Below are 20,702 nucleotides of genomic sequence, written 5' to 3'. Positions count from 1 at the left end.
GGGTTTTCTGTTTAGTGTTTGTATGATGCTCCAAGATGAAGGTTTGCTTTGTTTTATTTGCTTGTTTATCAAACATTTAAATTGGATCCATGTCATATGAACTGGGTTAGCTTGAAGAAACATGGATTATCATGTTATTGACTCTGGGTTCAGTTTGACAGACGTGCAAACTTTTGTTCTTTTGATCCTGTGTGCATTATTTCACCTTGAGACACTTATGGTTTATGACCATGCATTTGCTTTTTGTTCTTTTTTTCCTTCGGCTCCCTCCTTTTCATATCCGTTATGGTCTGTTTTATCTTAATGCCATTAGAGTCTGAAACATGTAGGGTCTCTATGTTTTGTTCATTTTGATTTTACTTTGTTGTTGTAATATTGTGTATTTTTTTATGATTTTTAAATTAGAAAATTCTGAATTTTACATTAAGTATTTAATGAAATTGATAAAAATCATGAAAAATATATTTAAAAATAGGTGACATCAGCTGGGTCTGGCCGTGGCCCAGAGCCCACTGACAAGACCAAGATGAGCCAATTATTATTTGAGAAATTTTTCGTTTTAACCTTTAAATTCGAGCGAAATTCAGAGGTGAAAATCAGGTATGTATACCGTTAGATGCGCCTCATAATTTTGAGCACGTTGGTATCCAGTTTTTCTGAAATTGGGTTACGGTTACCCCGAAAATCGTGTTTTAAAAAAATGACCCATGTCTATCTGTACCTTTTTCTGGATTGGATCGGAGTGTATTCGCTTCGTTTGATCCAAGTTAATATGGATCTAGATCTTGGATCTGAAAATCCATATATGGCCAATTTAAAACTTTAAAATCAATTTAAAATTTAAATTGGGTAAGTAGAGTTTTACTTGGAGTAGAACTCTACTCTAGAGAGGCTTCCAGAGGGGTGCGACACTGTCTGAAATATTCTAAAAATATTATATTAAATAAATAAAATAATAAAATAAAAATAATAAAAAAATAATTAATAATAAAAAGATAATATCTAGAAGAGGTAGAGTTCTCTAAAGAGTACTCTAGAGGGGATGTCACCCTCTAGATAAATCTTAGTTAAAAAAAATAAAAATAAAATAAAACTAAAATAAAAATAAGAAAATAATAGGGTATAAAAGGGGTTGGTATCCTCTCTCCCTCTAAAAAATCGTGTTCTAGAGAGAGAGAGAGTGAGAGAGTTAGAGAGAGAGTGAGTTAGAAAAAAAGCGAATACCCAAAATCGTGAGAGAGAGAAAGAAAAGAAAAAAAAAGAAAAAAAAAGAGAGAAAAGAGAAATGAAGAAAAGAAGAAGAGCAGTGTTATTAAAAACGCACCTCAAGGCGCAAAAAGCGCGCCTCACCTCAAGGCGAGAGGCTTTTTGCCTTGAGGCACATGTGTAAAGCGCAAAATCCTCGAGGCGTGCGCCTCATAGGCCTCGAGGCCCATGCCTGGAGGCGAGGCGCGCCTCAGGCTGAGGTGTACACGCCTCAAAGCATTTGGTCAAATGAGGGTCAAAGCCCTCATTTGACCAAAAATTAGGGCATAAACATACTGCCCCGACCCTTTATGTGTTGATTTTAGTTTTTTCGAACCCCTCTCTTTCTGCTTTTTTGCTCACAACAATCTCTCTCTCTCTCGGCTCTCACAGTTGCAGCATTCTCTCTGTCTCTCTCGAGGTGGAGCCGAAACAGGCACACCTCTCTCGTGGTGGAGCCGAAACAGGTACGTCTCCCTCTCGGCTTTCACAGTCGCAACATTCTCTCTGTCTCTCTCGTGGTGGAGCCAAAACAATTTCTCTCTCTCTCTCTCTCTCGTTCTCCTCTTCTTCTTCTTATCTCTTCTTCTTCTCTTCATAACTGGTAGGTGTGCTTGGTGTATTTGGTAACATGAAGCATGCTTGACTACATGAACTCTGGTTTCTCTTCTGCTTCTAGAAATTGTTCACGGCCACAACAAAAACTTTATAGGCTATTGAGCTATGTTTCAAGTAATGAGAAAGTCACCACAAATGATGAAAATAGAATGAAGGTTAAGATGATATCTTTTCACATTTTTCTGTGCATGAACATTGGTCGAAAATGATGTAACTTGTGCATGATCTGTGGCTTTTGCTCCCACACTGCCTCTAGCATTTTTGCTGGATTTAGTTCCAACATTTTTGCTATGGTATAGCAAATCGCTTTAATGTTTTCAGCACCATATGTCTTCATGAGTAATCTTGGTTGATTCCATGAGCTGGAGTGCAAGCGTTGCACTTTGTTGCCCCTATGAACCTTTATCACCCATTTGGCAGATGGTGTAACATGCGTTTGCGTGCATGTGTGTGTATCATGAAAGTACTTATATATTGGATAAGTTTTTCTTTTATAGCTTTTGAGTTCTGATATTTTCGAGTGTGTAGGTCCTCTTTTCTAATTTGCACTCTAAAATGAACTTTGGCATGTTGCTCCATATCTAGCATCTAAAGAAATTTGTCTAGTTTACTGAATACCATTTGCTTAATTGACTCTATGTTTGTGAGCTTTATTTTGCATAAAAGTGTTAGGCACACAAAACAGATGATTTAAGACAACTTATAGATTCACTTGGATTTTTATATGGAACTTCATGCAAAAGGGAATCTGTTCTGGGGAGCATTGATCCATAAGAAACCGGGTCTCAAACATAAGCCCAAGAAAAAAAATTTGTTCTGGCGGGATCCGCGCTGGAGGACCCCCCAGACCCCCCCTCCTGTAAGGGAAAAAACACTGAATCAGGCTCCACAACTCATCACTCGATTCATCCATTTTTGTTTGAATATGAATCTAAATTTTTGTGTTAATATATATTTTTTTATATGCATTTTTGCACTTGAACAATGGTAAAAGAAGTAGGATGAGACCATGGAGTTAAAGTTTCAAATCCCACTAAAGATCCCAAACTCGTAGAACATGTAATTTGCAATTACTGTCATAAACAAACTACAGGAGGCATCTATAGGTTCAAGCATCACTTAGCTGGCACAAAACATGGTGTTAGCATGTGCGAAGCGGTTTCACTTGATGTGAAAAGATTTTTTTCAGAATCATCTAAGGGATCAGAAGCAAAGGAAACAAGAGGAAGAACAAAACAAGTTGGAAATCGGGAGGAGTGTTTATTTTGGATCATCAACATATAATAATGTGAACAAAGAAACCAGCAGATCATGTAGTGATGCAAACAAAAGCACAGGTCTCATGGACCTCTTTGTGAACAAAGAAGCACGACAAACCACAATAAACACTGCTTTTAAAAGGGATGAAAGAAAAAACGTCTGTCGTGCCATTGGTAGATTTTTTTATTCAAATGCCCTATCATTTAATCTTTGTAACAATCCATATTTTGGTGTAATGGTAGAAACTATTGCAAATTATGGGCGAGGGTTCAAACCGCCTTCTTATCACGGATCAGAACGTGGATTTTGAAGGATGAAGTAGATTGTACTCATGAAATTTTAAAAGAATTAAAAAAGGAATGGCCAAAGGTTGGTTGTAGCATTATGGCAGATGGTTGCACAGATGGAAAAGGGAGAAACTTAATTAATTTTCTTGTACACAACTCATTTGAGACAATATTTTTGATGTTCGTTGACATCAGCGACATGAAAAAAACTAGTGCAAATTTGTGTAACTTGTTTGAAGAAGTTGGTGAAAGTAATGTGGTGCAATTCATTACAGATAATGCACCAAAATTATGTGGCAGCGGAAAATATGTTAACAGCAAGAAAAACATATTTTTGGACACCATGTGCGGCGCATTGCTTGGATCTTATGTTAGAAGATATTGAAAAAATATCAATTTTTAAAGATACAGTGGAAAAGGCAAAAAAATTACAAGATATATCTATAGTCATGCATGTATATTAAATTTGATGAGAAAGTTCACAAAGAAGAAAAAACTTCTATGTCCAGCTGTCACTCATTTTGCTACAACATCTCACGCTTCATAGTATTGGATGCTATAAGAAAGAGTTGAAGTCGATGTTACAACAACAACAACAACAACAACTACGCCTTCATCCCAAAACAATTGGGGTCAGCGATATGAACCAAAAAAGAAATTCGTTTTGGGTCTTCCACATGAATCCTTTTCCTCCAATCATTTCTATCCAACGCCATGTCCTCGGTGAGGTTCAAAGCATTCATATCCTTTCCTATCATCTCCATCCAAGTCTTCCTAGGCCTACCCCGACCTCTTTGAACTAATATATTTTCCCATTTCTCCAACCTTCTAACTGGAGCATCATTAGGCCTTCGCCGAATATGTCCAAACCACCGTAAACGATTCTCTCGCATCTTATTTTCAATGGGTGCAACACCTACCTTCTTACGTATCTCTTCGTTCCGAATCTTATCTTTTATTGTATTTCCACACATCCATCTAAGCATCCGCATCTCAGCTACACTCATTTTTTGAATATGATGTCTCTTGGCAGCCCAACATTCCGTACCATATAGTAAAGCGGGTCTAATAGTCATCCTATAAAACTTTCCCTTCAACCGCAATGGCATTCTACGATCGCACAACACTCCAATAGCACTTTTCCATTTCATCCACCCAACCTTTATCCTATGATTTACATCTCCATCAATTTCTCCATACTTTTGAATGATGGATCCCAAATATTTGAAATAATCATTCACCGGTATATCTTGCTCACCAAGTTTCACTACACTCCCATCACTACTTCGTTGCTTACTAAACCGACATTCCATATATTCAGTCTTACTCTTACTCAACTTAAAACCTCTAGCTTCCAATGTCTGTCTCCATAATTCTAACTTAGCATTAACCCCAGCTCTAGACTCATCAATCAAAACAATATCATCAGCAAACAACATACACCACGGTACATTTTCTTGAATTGATCTCGTAAGCTCATCCATCACTATCGCAAATAGGAAAGGGCTTAAAGCAGATCCTTGATGTAACCCAACCGTTATCGGAAAATTGGTTGTCACCCCTCCACAAGTGCGGACATTGGTTACTACTCCTTCATACATATCTTTAATTATACTAATGTACTTGAGAGAAACACCTTTCTTCATCATTGTCCACCAGAGAACGTCCCTAGGTACTCTATCGTATGCCTTCTCTAAATCAATAAAAACCATATGCAAATCTTTGTTCCTCTCTCTATATCTTTCAATAAGTTGTCTAAGAAGATGTATAGCTTCCATAGTTGATCTTCCAGGCATAAAACCAAATTGATTCTCCGATATCATGACAACCTTCCTCAACCTAGACTCAATCACCCTCTCCCAAAGTTTCATAGTATGACTCATGAGTTTTATACCACGATAGTTTGTGCAATCTTGTATATCACCCTTATTCTTATATAAAGGCACCAAAGTACTCTTCCTCCACTCATTAGGCATCTTATTTGTTCGCCAAATCAAGTTAAAAAGATTTGTCAACCATTCTAAACCTTTCTCTCCCAAGCATTTCCAAGCCTCGATAGGTATACCATCTGGGCCAACTGCCCTTCTTGATTTCATTTTCTTCAAAGCCTCTGCAATTTCTTTCTTTTGAATCTTGCGCATGAAGTCACGATTTATCTCATGAAAAGGAATGGAGAAGTCTCCACGATCTTGAGCATGACTATCATTAAATAGCTTATCAAAATAATCTTTCCATCTCTCCTTAATCTCCTCATCTTTGACTAAAACCCTTTGCGTTTCATCTTTGATACATCTAACCATACCCAAATCCTTCGATTTCCTATCTCTCATCTTTGCAAGCCTATAAATATCCTTCTCACCTTCTTTGGTATCCAACTTGTCATAAACCTCCTTATATACCTTAGCCCTCGCGTTTCGAACAACTTTTTGAGCTTCCTTCTTTGCTATTATATACTTCTCCAAATTCTCATTATCACGACTCTTACTTAGATTTCTATAACACTCTCTTTTAACCTTAATAGCTAATTTGACATCCTCGTTCCACCATGATGTATCCTTACCTAGTGGTGCACCGCCTTTAGACTCACCCAATACCTCCTTAGCTACTTTTCTCATACCACCCGCTATCTTATTCCACATTGATTCTGAATCCTCCTCGAGACACCAATCAACTTCCTTAACTACCTGCTCTACAAACATTCCTTGTTTAGCTCCTTTCAGTGCCCACCACTTAATTCTAGGATCTATCCTATGTCTATCCCTTTTGCGGCATTGTCTAATTCTAAGATCTAAAATTAAGACTCTATGTTGTGTAGCTACACTTTCTCCTGGTATAACCTTACAATCGATGCAACAACCCCTATCTCTCTTTCTAAGTAGGAAAAAATCTATCTGACTCGTATTAACCCCACTTTTAAATGTTACTAGGTGAGACTCCCTCTTCCTAAACCAAGTGTTTGCTAAGATCATATCATAGGACAAACAAAAATCTAAAATCCTTTCTCCACTTTCATTTCTTTTTCCTATACCATAGCCTCCATGGATATTCTCAAATCCATCCCTACTAATGCCTACATGTCCATTAAGGTCACCGCCGATGAAAAGCTTTTCTCCATAAGATGTCTCTTGTACTACTCCATCTAAATCTTCCCAAAATTGATGCTTAATGGAATCATCTAAACCTACTTGAGGTGCATAAACACTAATAATATTAATAATATCCGTACCTAATACTAATTTAATAAGTAAAATTCTATCACCCTTCCTACGGACCTCAACTACATTATCTATAAACTGACGACTCATAACAATCCCTACTCCATTCCTATTCCTATTTATTCCTGTATACCAAATCTTATATCCCCAAGGTTCTATCACTTTAGCTTTCTCACCTACCCATTTGGTCTCTTGAAGACATAAAATATCAATCTTTCTCCTACACATAACATCTACTAACTCTACCAACTTACCAGTTAAAGACCCTATGTTCCAAGTGGCTAACCTAATTTTATGGTCTTGGACTAACTTCTTTACCCCCACCCGTCCAACAAAGTGAGGGAACCCTTGCCTATTTGACACCACACCCGGGCGCCGGTGTGACGCGTCGCTTCTGGGCGACGACCTAGCAACCCTTGCACATTTATCACTGCCTCCGGGCCTAGAGAGTACAGCGCGTCGCTCAGTAGGGAACGCCCCAACGAAATTCTCATATTGGTTCATTTTCATAGGATATGACAAAGTTTTTATGCTGGCTATCACAGGCCTACCGCAACCCTCCTCCTTTATCCGGGCTTGGGACCGGCAGTGTATAACTACACAGGCGGAGTTAGTTGAAGTCGATGTTGTTGTATTTAAATTTTAGATCATCTAATTACTATAACAAATCTGATGCTAAGAACATTTCTTATATTGTTCTTAATGATCATAAGTTTTGGGCTGCCATATCATATGCAATTAAAGCTACACTGCCGCTCGTGAAAGTGCTGCGATTAGTGGATGCAGATGAGCCTGCTATGAGATTCTTGTACGAGGCAATGGACAGAGCAAAAGAGGAAATTGCTTCAAACCTTGACAAGGTTGAAAAAAAATATAAACCTATTTGGGATATCATAGACGATGGGATTTGCAACTTCATAAGCCTTTGCATGCAGCTGCCTATGATTTAAATCCTCATTTTCATTATGCTGACAACTTCAACCCGGATGAAGAAGTTATGAGTGACTTTTACCATTGTATTGAAAAATTGGTTTCTGATGCAAATGTTCGGTTGAAAATTAAAACACAAATCGATGCATTTAAAAAGGCAAATGAGTTGTTTTGGTAGAGAGGCAACTGTTACAACAAGAAAATTAAAAAGTCCTGGTAAGTTTGCAATTATATTGTTATTTGTTAATATTTTTTTTTATGTTTTTGTTAATTATGATATTGTTAATGTTTTTATCAATTTGTTATTGTTTTATTTGAATGCTGCTGATTGGTGGAGTTCATTTGGGCATGAATATCCTGAGTTGATGAATTTTGCAATTCAAATTCTAAGTTTGACGTGCAGTGCATCGGGCTGTGAGAGGAATTGGAGTACTTTCTCATTGGTTTGTGACTTTATATTTTGTTTTTGAAATACATTTTTATAAGCATAATTATCTTATAATTGATTATCAATGATTTGAAATTATAGGTGCATACAAAACAGAGGAATAGACTTGAACAAGAGAAGATGAATGCATTGGTTTTTGTAATGTACAATATGAAATTAAGAGAGAGAAATATGAGGAGGAGGTCTACCAAAAACCCTATATGTCTAGATCATATAGACTCAGACGATGAGTGAATTGTGGAGAAGGAAGATCCAGTGTTGCCTAGTGATCCCAATTGGTTGGAGGATTCATGGTTGGATCCGAACTTTGACATAAATGCCATTGAGCATGTGCCTATTTAAAAAGTCACTTCACCTCATGATTCACAAAGTGATTCTAGGCAAGACAGGTCTTCAAGAGATCGAGGTAAAGCTATATTCTTTTTACCTTACTATGAATATAAATGTATTTTTTTAATTACATAAAATAAGTATTTAATACATGATTTTTTATTGAAGAAAAAATAAAAGCAAAAGAAGTGATCGAGGATGTGGAGGAAGCAAATGCAGACGATGAAGAGTTAGAGAATGAAGATGAAGGATAACCTATTTATATGGAGTCCTCAGATGATGACATTGAAGACTTAAATATTGATGATGACGCGACACAAGAAGAGCCTAGGCCTTAATTCATATCATAGGGATATTACCATTTATATGTTTTTTTGGGTCTTTCATTTGTAATTATGAATGTTAACACTCTCATTTTGAAGAGTTTTGGACAAATATATTAACATTTTATTGTTAATGCTAACATTCATTTTCTAATTATGACATGATGTTGTTAATGCTAATATGCATTTCATTGTTAATGCTAATTTTTTATTGAATGAATGCTCATATTTTATTTTTTAGATACTTATATAGATCAAGTTGTTGCATTAATGTTACTTTTACATGTTAATCTCATATTTTTTCAGTATTTATTTGAGATTTTTTATTTCTTGTTGGTTGTTGCTTCATCAATAAAGCATTTTTTATTTATTTATAATTTTAGATATTTTTTATAGTTTTTTTAAGTTAATTTTTTTTTAGGCTTACGCTTTACGCCTCGAGGCTTACACGCTTTACGCCTCGAGGCTTACGCCTCACCTCAGATTTTGGTGGAGCGCCTCGCTACGCCTCAACGCTTTTCACAACACTGAAGAAGAGTAAAAAAAATCAATTTCTCACCATACATTCATCGATTTTCTGATCTTTTCTACGCTACGATTAAGGTACAAGTTTCTCTCTAAGTTTTTACGTAAAGGAATAAAAAAAATCTGGTTCATGTATAGGTTTGAGGGAAAAGGAAAATCTAATTCAAAATATATATATATATATATATATATGTGTGTGTGTGTGTGTGTGTGTGTACATGCATAAAGTAACGATTTCATGTATATATACATATATAAGATTATTTCTTGAAATTTTGATTTCTCTAGAGTATCAAATCCTGAAATATCTATATTTTGATTCTCATAGATGTCGCTTTTCTTGATTTGATGTGAGCATGCCATCAATTTTTTTCTTTTTAAGCATGTGTTTAACTTTTGCTAATTTTGGATATGCATATAGTGAGAGATACATGCCGTCGATTTTTTTTTAATGCCATGCATGACGAATATATATATATATATATATATATATATATATATATATATATATATATATATACACACACATTAGCCCTTATGTCCTTGCTATTTGATGACTTTTTGTCATGTTCTGGAAATATATTGATTGATTAGATTTGTTTTATGAGCAAGCTGGTTAGACTTGCCAATATGCTTTTTGTGAGCAGGTTGATCATACTTGTCGTTATGCCTTTTGAGAGCAGTCTGATCAGACTTGTCAAGATGCTGCGTGTGTGCAATCTGATTAAACTGCCGATGTGTATTGTGTGTGTAATCTGATAAGGCTGTCGATGTGTATTATGTGTGCATGTGCAATCTGATCAGACTACATGTGCAATCTGATCATAATGCCAATGCATGTTATGTGTGCATGTGCAATCTGATCAGACTGCCGATGTGTGTGCATGTGCAATCTGATCAGACTGCCGATGTGTGTGCATATGCAGTTTAATCAGTCTGCCGATATGTGGTTAGTCAACAATCTGATCAGATTGGTAGATATGTTGTCTGCTTGCAATTTGATTAGATTTGCTAGTGTGTTGTGAGTGAGCAATCTGATCAAATTTGCCGATGGGTGTGTGTGCAATCTGATCAGATTTGCTAGTGTGCTAGGTTTGTAATATGATCATATCTGTTGGTGACCAAATTTGCTAAGTTTCATGCTATGTAAATCTGAACAGTTTTGCCGTGTTCAAGCTCATATTTATGTTGGTTGCGGGATTATGTATCCGATTATATGTTTTGATTGGTTATGTATTCAAATACCATGTTGCAAATAGGCATATCATACACATGAATCTGAAGTTTATTTTGATGTTTGCATAAATATGATCATGTGCATGTTTGGGTGTTTATGTATGGAATTGATCATGATAATGTATGTTGCAAGCATCTGTTCGCATGCGTATGCATTAGGCTTTATGTGTATTCATGTTGTGTGTTTGAATGTGCTTTGTGAACATGTTCTGAAATAATGTGTGTGTTGTATGTTCACTGAAATTTTGCAAAAGATGCATAAATCACTTTTGAGATACTTTGGGTGGTCAGATGTGAACCACTGTGGGCCGTGTCGGCCAGGAGCATGTGTTGCTCCATTTGTTGATTTTATTTATGCATTACAAAATTTATTTTTGAAAATTATTGGTTTTCCAAAATTAATTATACTATTAAATTGGGCAGGCTAGGGTCCGAAATTGGTTTTGCACGTGGATTTGCAAAACGACTCTTCTGTAAAGAACTTGAAATTATTTGAAAAGGTAAAAGAGTCCAAACAGTGCAATTAATATCTTCCTTGATGTCCCTTTTACAGTGTGAAAATCTTGGATAGCGGTCTTGGGGGACCATGAGGATACTAAAACTCCGTGTGCGATTATGCTCATGAACCCAATGTGGTGGTTCACCTTCCGGCCATGGTTTTAGGGAAATTTCAACCACTTTGCATGAGGGTGTTGTTTACTCAACTGTAGTTTTGGTATACCAAGAAAGTGACGTCAATGGTTGAGGATTTTCATTAATGTCCCAACATTAGGTGATGATTCCTAATGTTCCGATGGAAGGTGAGGATTCCTGATATCGGTTGAGGAACAAGTGTGAAACCTAGTAATAAAATATAAATTGTGTGTTAAGCTACAATTGAGAACCTAACTTGGACTTCGGGAGTTTGTGCCCATTTTGAGTGTCCACAAGTTTAAGAAAAAGCAAAAATTAAACTTGTATGCATTTTAATATGAACATGCATGTAAAAACAACTTTGATAAATAACTTAATAAGTTATTCATGCTTGTGCATCGAATAATACATATTTACTGTTCTGCATTAGTTTATGCATTCATGCTTATTCTGTTTCGCATGATATTTGTTATTGCATGATATTTGGTTAAATGCTTGAATGGTAAGTTGATTGTGATAAAATGTTGTTGCGATATTCCTCTGAAATTGATGTATGAATTTGGTTTATGCTATTCCTGTACTCTTTGAATTTTTAGAGGAATTCGTACAAGGAACTTTGATTCTTACCCGTTTTCATGAAACTATTTTACAGGTTTGGATGCTCAGTGATGTCTTGACTTGCTGGTTGGAGACTATGAGCCTTGTGTCCCTGGTTTCTGGTTCTTTGACAGAGTGACTCATTATGACATAGACGATTTTACTGTCTTAGTTTATTTGACATTATTATTGATTAATAAAGTTTGCTTATTCTTCTCTGATTCAATGCACAGTCTGTTTGTGGTTTGGTATATTAAATCTGTAAGACCTCGGATCCTTGGGTTTGTTTTCGTAATTGTTAAAAAAAAATTCACTATTTTTACGAGGGTTAGTTGGGGTCGTTACAGTTATATACCTTATTGTTTGAACATTGATATGGGTCTTGGTGTTGGAAATTTTGAAGCTTAAAAATGTGGAACTGTATGCCCATATTTGCATACCTTTGTGTTTGTATGCACATGCACATGTGAGAAAATCAATTATGGTTGTGTTATACTCTCTTATTTTGTTGGATCTAGGCCTCCAATGTTAGAATAGGCCTCAAATGTTAGAAATAACCTTAGATATGTGTTTCGCAAGGTTACTATGCTAGTAGGTGTAGCATTACCCATATTGTATGATATTCAATTGTCTAGATGGTGAAAAATCAGCAAGTCATAATTCCTGGATGTAAGCATGGTTTAGAAATGGAGAAAACTCCAAAATATTACAATATACCCCAATATATTGAAAAAGCTTTGAAATGAAATTAATGCAATATTATCATGATGTTTTCCTTCAGAAAATTATTTTCCAATTATTATTTTAAAGTAACTTGAGGTCTTTTCAAGAAAAAACTATTTATTTAGATTCACCCAAGAAAAACTCTTACCAATACTTGTTGTATTAACATTGGTGATATGTTTTAGATAAAATTTGTCAAAGTTAATCATAGAAAAGTTTTTTTTACCTAAAAAGACAAAAAAGAAGTGAAGTGCCAAAGCAAAAAGTACAAAGCTATTGTGTATAAAAAGTTCAATGCTTGGCTGAACAATCAGTGGAATTGGTGTTTCTTTTAAGGGTGCGTAGAGTAGGGCGCGAAGGAGAGAGCTTCGTCGATCTTTACCCAAAATCCGAACACTCTCTTTCTCTCTTTGTGCTCGGTTAGTATGTTGTGAAAGGAAAATGACCAAAACGCCTCACACGGTTAGAACATGGAGACTTGGGAATTGAACCGGTTTTGGCATTAAAATGATGTTCGATTCGTCCAACAAAAGTCGCAAATTGCAGTGTGTAAGGTTGACCGCTACTCGGTCGGTCTGGTTTTCGGTCCTCATTGAGTCGTTGAGTTGACTTTAGAGTTCAAAGTATGAAATATCGAAGCATTGGGGTCAATACAGTTGAAGAACAAGCGGGCTGCTCTGCTCGTGTTTGGGTTGTAAAGATTCAGTTCGATTTCTAACACACAAAATGAGCTTGCAAGGTCTAAATAAACAAATGATCTGCACATGTTTGGTTGAGTCTCGTGAGATTTGGACTCATGTAAATGAGTAAATGAATATCATCGGGATCAACTAAACAAACATGAGAAAATGAGTGGTAAGAAATTATAACGACCCCAATTGAACCTCGTAAAAGTAGTGGATTTTTTTTTAAAACAATTACGAAAACAAACTCAAAGATCCAAGCTCTCACAGATTTATTTTATTTAATATTTAATATTTAATTATTAAATATTATATTTAAAAACATATCCTACCTACCCAACTTAAATTTTAAATTGATTTTAAAGTTTTAAATTGGCCATAGATGGATTTCATATCCAGATTTGGATCCAAGATCCAAATCCTTATCCAAAATCTATATGAATTCTACTTGGACCAGATCCTAGTTAATATGGGTCCTGGACTGGGTCCAGATCCATATTAACTTGGATCAAACACAGTGGATCCAGTTCGATCCAATCCAGAAAAAGGCAAACATAGAGGAGGGTCATTTTTTAAAAAAGCAATTTTTGGGCCAACCGTAACCCAATTTCAGAAAAATAGGTTACCAACATGCTCAGAATTATGAGGCGCATCTAACGATATATATACTTGATTTTCGCCTTCGAATTTTGCCTGAATTTTGTTCGATTTTTGCTCGAATTTAAAGGTTAAAAACAAAAATTTTCTCAAATAATAATTGGCTTATCTAGGTCTTGCTAGTGGGCTCTAGGCCACACCCCGACCCAACTGACGTCACCTATTTTTAAATACATTTTTTGGAGGTTCGAGTTTAAAAAAACTTTTGCAGCTTTTTTATGCACATTTCTGAATTTTTTATGCGAAGTAACTCAGGTAGTTGCACAGTTTGGAGGTTCGAGTTTGAAAGAAATTTCGTAGATTTTTTATGTGATGTTATTACATTTTTTACACGAAGTAACTCAGGTATTTGTGTAGTTTGTTGGTTTGAGTTTAAAAGAAAATTCACAATTTTTTTATGCCAATTTAGGAATCTTTTATGCAAAGTAACTGAGGTATTTACGATGTTTGGAGGTTCGAGAGTTTAAAAGAAAGTTCCCTCACACTTATTTTATGCGAATTTCATAAATTGTTTATGCGAGGTAACTCAAGTAATTGCGAGGTATGTCGGTTCAAATCTAAAATAAATTTTGTAGATTTTTTATGTGACGTTATTACATTTTTTATGCGAGGTAACTCAAGTATTTATGATATTTGTCGGTTCAACAACAACAACAACAACAACAACAACAACAGCAACAACAACAACAACTACGTCTTCATCCCAAAACAATTAGGGTCGGCGATATGAACCAAAAAAAAAAATCATTCTGGGTCTTCCACATGAATCCTTCTCCTCCAATCATTTCTATCCAATGCCATGTCCTCGGTGAGGTTCAAAGCATTCATATCCTTTCCTATCATCTCCATCCATGTCTTCCTAGGCCTACCCCGACCTCTTTTAACTAATATATTTTCCCATTTTCCATCCTTCTAACTGGAGCATCATTAGGCCTTTGCCGAATATGTCCAAACCACCGTAAACGATTCTCTCTCATCTTATTTTCAATGGGTGCAATGCCTACCTTCTTACGTATCTCCTCGTTCCGAATCTTATCTTTTATTGTATTTCCACACATCCATCTAAGCATACGCATCTCAGCTACACTCATTTTTTGAATATGATGTCTCTTGGCAGCCCAACATTCCGTACCATATAGTAAAGCGGGCCTAATAGTCATCCTATAAAACTTTCCCTTCAACCGCAATGGCATTCTACGATCGCACAACACTCCAGTTGCACTTTTCCATTTCATCCACCCAACCTTTATCCTATGATTTACATCTCCATCAATTTCTCCATACTTTTAAATGATAGATCCCAAATATTTGAAACAATCATCCACCGGTATTTCTTGCTCACCAAGCTTCACTACACTCCCATCACTACTTCGTTGCTTACTAAACCGACATTCCATATATTCTGTCTTACTCTTACTCAACTTAAAACTTCTTGCTTCCAATGTCTGTCTCCATAATTCTAACTTAGCATTAACCCCAGCTCTAAACTCATCAATCAAAACAATATCATCAGCAAACAACATACACCACGACACATTTTCTTGAATTGATCTCGTAAGCTCATCCATCACTATAGCAAATAGGAAAGGGCTTAAAGCAGATTCTTGATGTAACCCAACCGTTATAGGAAAATTTGTTGTCACCCCTCCACAAGTGCGAACATTGGTTACTACTCCTTCATACATATCTTTAATTATACTAATGTACTTGAGAAAAACACCTTTTTTCATCATTGTCTACCAGAGAACATCCCTAGGTAACTCTATTGTATGCCTTCTCCAAATCAATAAAAACCATATGCAAATCTTTGTTCCTCTCTCTATATCTCTCAATAAGTTGTCTAAGAAGATGTGTAGCTTCCATAGTTGATCTTCCAGGCATAAAACCAAATTGTGATTTCATTTTCTTCAAAGCCTCTGCAATTTCTTTCCTTTGAATCTTGCACATGAAGTCACAATTCATCTCATGAAAATGAATGAAAAAGTCTCCATGATCCTGAGCATGACTTCTATTAAATAGCTTATCAAAATAATCTTTCCATCTCTCCTTAATCTCCTCATCTTTGACTAAAACCCTTTGCGTTTCATCTTTGATACATCTAACCATACCCAGATCCCTCGATTTTTTATCTCATCTTTGCAAGCCTATAAATATCCTTCTCGCCCTCTTTGGTATCCAACTTATCATAAACCTCCTTATATACCTTATCCCTCGCGTTTCGAACTACTTTTTTAGCTTTTTTCTTTGCTATCATATACTTCTCCAAATTCTCATTATCACGACTCTTACTTAGATTTCTATAACACTCTTTTTTAACCTTAATATCTAATTTGACATCCTCGTTCCACCATGATGTATCCTTACCTAGCGGTGCACCGCCTTTAGATTCACCCAATACCTCCTTAGCCACCTTTCTCATGCCACCCACTATCTTATTCCACATTGATTCTGAATTCTCCTCGAGACACCAATCAACTTCCTTAACTACCTGCTCTACAAACATTCGTTGTTTAGCTCCTTTCAGTGCCCACCACTTAATTCTAGGATCTATCCTATGTCTATCCCTTTTGCGGCATTGTCTAATTCTAAGATCTATAATTAAGACTATATGTTGTGTAGCTACACTTTCTCCCGGTATAACCTTACAATCGATGCAACAACCCCTATCTCTGTTTCTAAGTAGGAAAAAATCTATCTGACTCGTATTAACCCCACTTTTAAATGTTACTAGGTGAGACTCCCTCTTCCTAAACCAAGTGTTTGCTAAGATCATATTATAAGACAAACCAAAATCTAAAATCCTTTCTCCACTTTCGTTTCTTTTTCCTATACCATAGCCTCCATGGATACTCTCAAATCCATCCCTACTAATGCCTACATGTCCATTAAGGTCACCGCCGATGAAAAGCTTTTCTCCATAAGATATCCCTTATACTACTTTATCTAAATCTTTCCAAAATTGACGCTTAATGGAATCATCTAAACCTACTTGAGGTGCATAAACACTAATAATATTAATAATATCCGTACCTAATACTAATTTAATAAGTAAAATCCTATCACCCTTCCTACGGACCTCAACTACATTATCTATAAACTCATGACTCATAAGAATCCCTACTCCATTCCTATTCCTATTTATTCCTGTATACCAAATCTTATATCCCCAAGGTTCTATCACTTTTGCTTTCTCACCTACCCATTTGGTCTCTTGTAGACATAAAATATCAATCTTTCTCCTACATATAACATCTACTAACTCTACCAACTTACCAGTTAAAGACCCTATGTTCCAAGTGGCTAACCTAATTTTATGGTCTTGGACTAACTTCTTTACCCCCACCCGTCCAACAAAGTGAGGGAACCCTTGCCTATTTGACACCACACCCGGGCGCCGGTGTGACGCATCGCTTCTGGGTGACGACCTAGCAACCCTTGCCCATTTATCACTGCCTCCGGGCCTATAGAGTACAACACGTCGTTTAGTAGGGAACGCCCCAACGAAATTCTCAATTTGGTTCATATTCATAAGGTATGACTAAGTTTTTATGCTGACTGTCACTGGCCTACCACAACCCTCCTCTTTTATCCGGGCTTGGGACCGACAGTGTATAACTAAACAGTTATACACAGTTAAAAAAATTCTGTCGGTTCAAGTTAAAAAAAAATCGCAAATTTTTTATGCGACGTTATTACATTTTTTATGCGAGGTAACTCAAATATTTGCGATGTTTCTCGGTTCAAGTTTAAAAGAAAGTTTGCTCACACTTATTTTATGCGAATTTGATAAATTTTTAATGTGTGGTAACCCAGTTATTTGTGAGGTTTCGAGTTTCCATAAGAAAACTCAGGCCATTCTCCGCCGCCAAGTGGTGGCTCCTCCAATCGCAGTGAAATTCGCCATACCCGTAGCACTAGGGGATCTACTGGAGACTAGTTTTTAACAGGGTGATGGAGATTAAGCGTCGACTGAGGCGGCCTCCGATGGAGACAAAGAAAATTCTCATATGGAGGAAATTCGCTCAGAAAACTATAGTTGCGAAAGCTAAAAGGGTCCTAAAAATAACAATAATTGCAATTTTAGACAATAGACAAATTTCTGAAATTTCAAGGTCTTTCATGAAACGTGTCATTTTTGTCGTACAACATGATCATTTTTCGATTCAAATATATATTTGAAGTATATGTTTATATTTAAATGTATGTTTCAGGATGTATAAACACTAGTGTATGTTTATATATAAACATATATATCCTGAAACATATATTAAAATATAAACATTCATCATCTCCAACCTCCTCAAACATTTATCGTCTCTAACCCTCTCCCTTCCATCCTCTCTGAACCTGCAACAAACACACTTCAAAACACAAACATACATTCTCTCTAACCCCTCCCTTACATTCTGTCCAAACCTGTAACAAGCACACTTCAAAAAACAAACATACATCCTTTTCAACTCCCCCTACCCTACATCCTCTCTAAACCTGCAACAAACGCACTTCAAGAATAAGTACAATCTGACAATTAAAAAAAAAATAAAAATAAACAAATATAACAATGTTAATGATGATTATAGCAGTACGAGAATTCAATTTGATAACTTACAAATATTTTAATCGCATTACAATTGAAGGCTCGATAATGCTTTTGCCTTTTTCTACACTTCCATGAGAATATGAAACCCCTCCCTTACATTCTGTCCAAACCTGTAACAAACACACTTCAAAAAACAAACATACATCCTTTCCAACTCCCCCTACCCTACACCTCTCTAAACCTGCAACAAACGCACTTCAAGAATAAGTACAATCTGACAATTAAAAAAAAATAAAAAGAAAAAGAAACAAATATAACAATGTTAATGATGCTGATAGCAGTACGAGAATTCAATTTGATAATTTACAAATATTTTAATCGCATTACAATTGAAGGCTCGATAATGCTTTTGCCTTTTTCTACACTTCCATGAGAATATGAAAAAGCATAAAGATAACATTAATAAAACATCTTTTTACATTCAAGAAGATATTAACTTCAATTCAATAAATAAATAAATAAATTAAATATATATAATCAATTTCACACTAACTACAATATCTCATTATGGTAAAAATTAATACAGGCCAAACAAAAAAGGAAGATATAAACAAACACGTGTCCTTAGAGAATAACACGATATAAAAAACTGACATGTTCATCCAACAAATAGACATCTGACGGTCTTATCTACGAGAAAATATGAGAGATCTATGATAGGGGGTTCTGTCTGAGAGAATCTATAAAGGTGTGCAACTGCTCCTAGTTTCTTCTCTCTCTCGCTCCCGGTCTTCTCTCTCTTACTCCAGTTGCTAAAGGAGTCGCTCCCGTTATTCTCTCTCTCACTCGTTGAATTCGGTTCATTCTTTGTTCTTCTTTTAATTGTTGGAGCTCTGAATGCTTCGCCTCCAGCTGAGAAGATAGTTATGAAACACGAGCTTTGCCTTTGAATGAAATGACAAATGCACCCATCCCTCTCACATCTTCAGATCGCTCATTGAGGACTTTGACAAATATATCTTGGTGACATCGACAGGCTTCCTTGTGAAGAACATGTTTCATCACTTTCAATCTCCATAGAGTACATGTTCTGCACAACGTTAATATTTGGTTATCAGTAACTAATGATAATGCATAAAATAGAATGAATGAATGTGGCTTTTGCTTCGCTACTACAAAGTGTGAGTTACTTACAAAGGTGTCTTCTACATCGCTGTAGATGAATGTCGTGCGATCTGAATGGGTGTGCGTCTCTTTGTACAATGCACTCGTTGTCGGATTTGTCTTTTCATTTCAGTCTGCAAATAATAAATTTAGAATCTATTGAATCAAACGTATTTAACACTATATTTGAAAAACAAAACCTAGGGAATAAGAAACTTACCCTTAATGAAACCTCTGAATGTACGAAGACGATCTACTCATATGTTGGACCATTTGTTTTACTCTATTCGTGGAATTTTTCTTCGACATTCGCTCTTAACTAAAGGAAGATCAATTAGTTTTCGAAAATATAAAAATTTAAACATTTATTTACTTAAGAATATATAGGCAATATTTATCGTTCAATAGTCTCCGGTGAAAAAGTTACAAATTCCTTTTCACACTTAAGAGTAGACTCTTTTGTGAGGATGTTTTGTTACTTCGTCAAACCTCTTGAGTATGATAGTTGAAGCTGCTTATCCACGATAGCACGATGTTCAGCTATATTCTTGTCTAAATCAAATTAAGCCTATACTAAATTATCAAAATACAGTTAGTAACACTTTTTTTATGGATTAATTTGTTTATCAAAATATAGTTAGTCAATATACTTACATAAATTGCCGCACGCAACACCATCTTTGCGTTCTCTGGGACTTTTATCCATAACTTGTGAGTGATATTTGCCTGCTCCTTGATGATGCACGAGAGCCTCCTGGAGAATATGGAGGCGCTCTCACCCATGACTCCTTGCGCCCCAGGCTTAATGAAGTCTTGTGTATGCATTTTATGGTTGTGTAGTGCCTGAAAAAGGTGCAAAGGATCCGACCCGATCCATGTAAAGATCATGTACAAGAGGAGCCGAGCCATGTAACCCTTTTTTATTAATCTCGGGTCTGGATACACCAGACCTGGATACATACCTCTTTTTATTAATGTACATATATATGCACAGTTTTAGGTCATGATTTCTATTATTGAAATCGTGACAGCCGCAGTTATCTTTCTCCTATCTTTTCTTTCTCTCACGCAGGTTCAAGAGAAGATTTGTAACATGGTATCAGAGCTTAGACCCATCTAGGGGTTGAAGAGGATTCCAAAGGTGCGACAGATCAAAGGTTTGAGGATTCGTTCATCTCCCATCTTCTTTTCTCCTTCAGGTTTCTTCTTTCTCTATCTTCATTCCCAATCTCCATCTCTCGTTTCTCCCTTTCCTTCTTTCCCAGTTTTTTTTAGTGGATTCACGTCT

The 20,702-nt window shown here is 36.0% G+C and overlaps 1 protein-coding gene across 1 annotated transcript in view; it reads left to right on the top strand.

Moving 5' to 3' along the window:
- The window catches only part of LOC149843065 (NADH dehydrogenase [ubiquinone] flavoprotein 1, mitochondrial-like), a 32,266-nt gene that overhangs the window by 1,137 nt on the left and 10,427 nt on the right, over positions 1-20,702 (top strand). The gene's annotated exons all lie outside the window — the stretch shown is intronic.

The sequence above is a fragment of the Nuphar pumila genome, chromosome 3, assembly GCF_984573655.1.
Source record: "Nuphar pumila chromosome 3, dmNupPumi1.hap1.1, whole genome shotgun sequence".
Lineage (NCBI taxonomy): Eukaryota > Viridiplantae > Streptophyta > Magnoliopsida > Nymphaeales > Nymphaeaceae > Nuphar > Nuphar pumila.
This window is presented reverse-complemented; position numbering and strand designations above follow the sequence as displayed.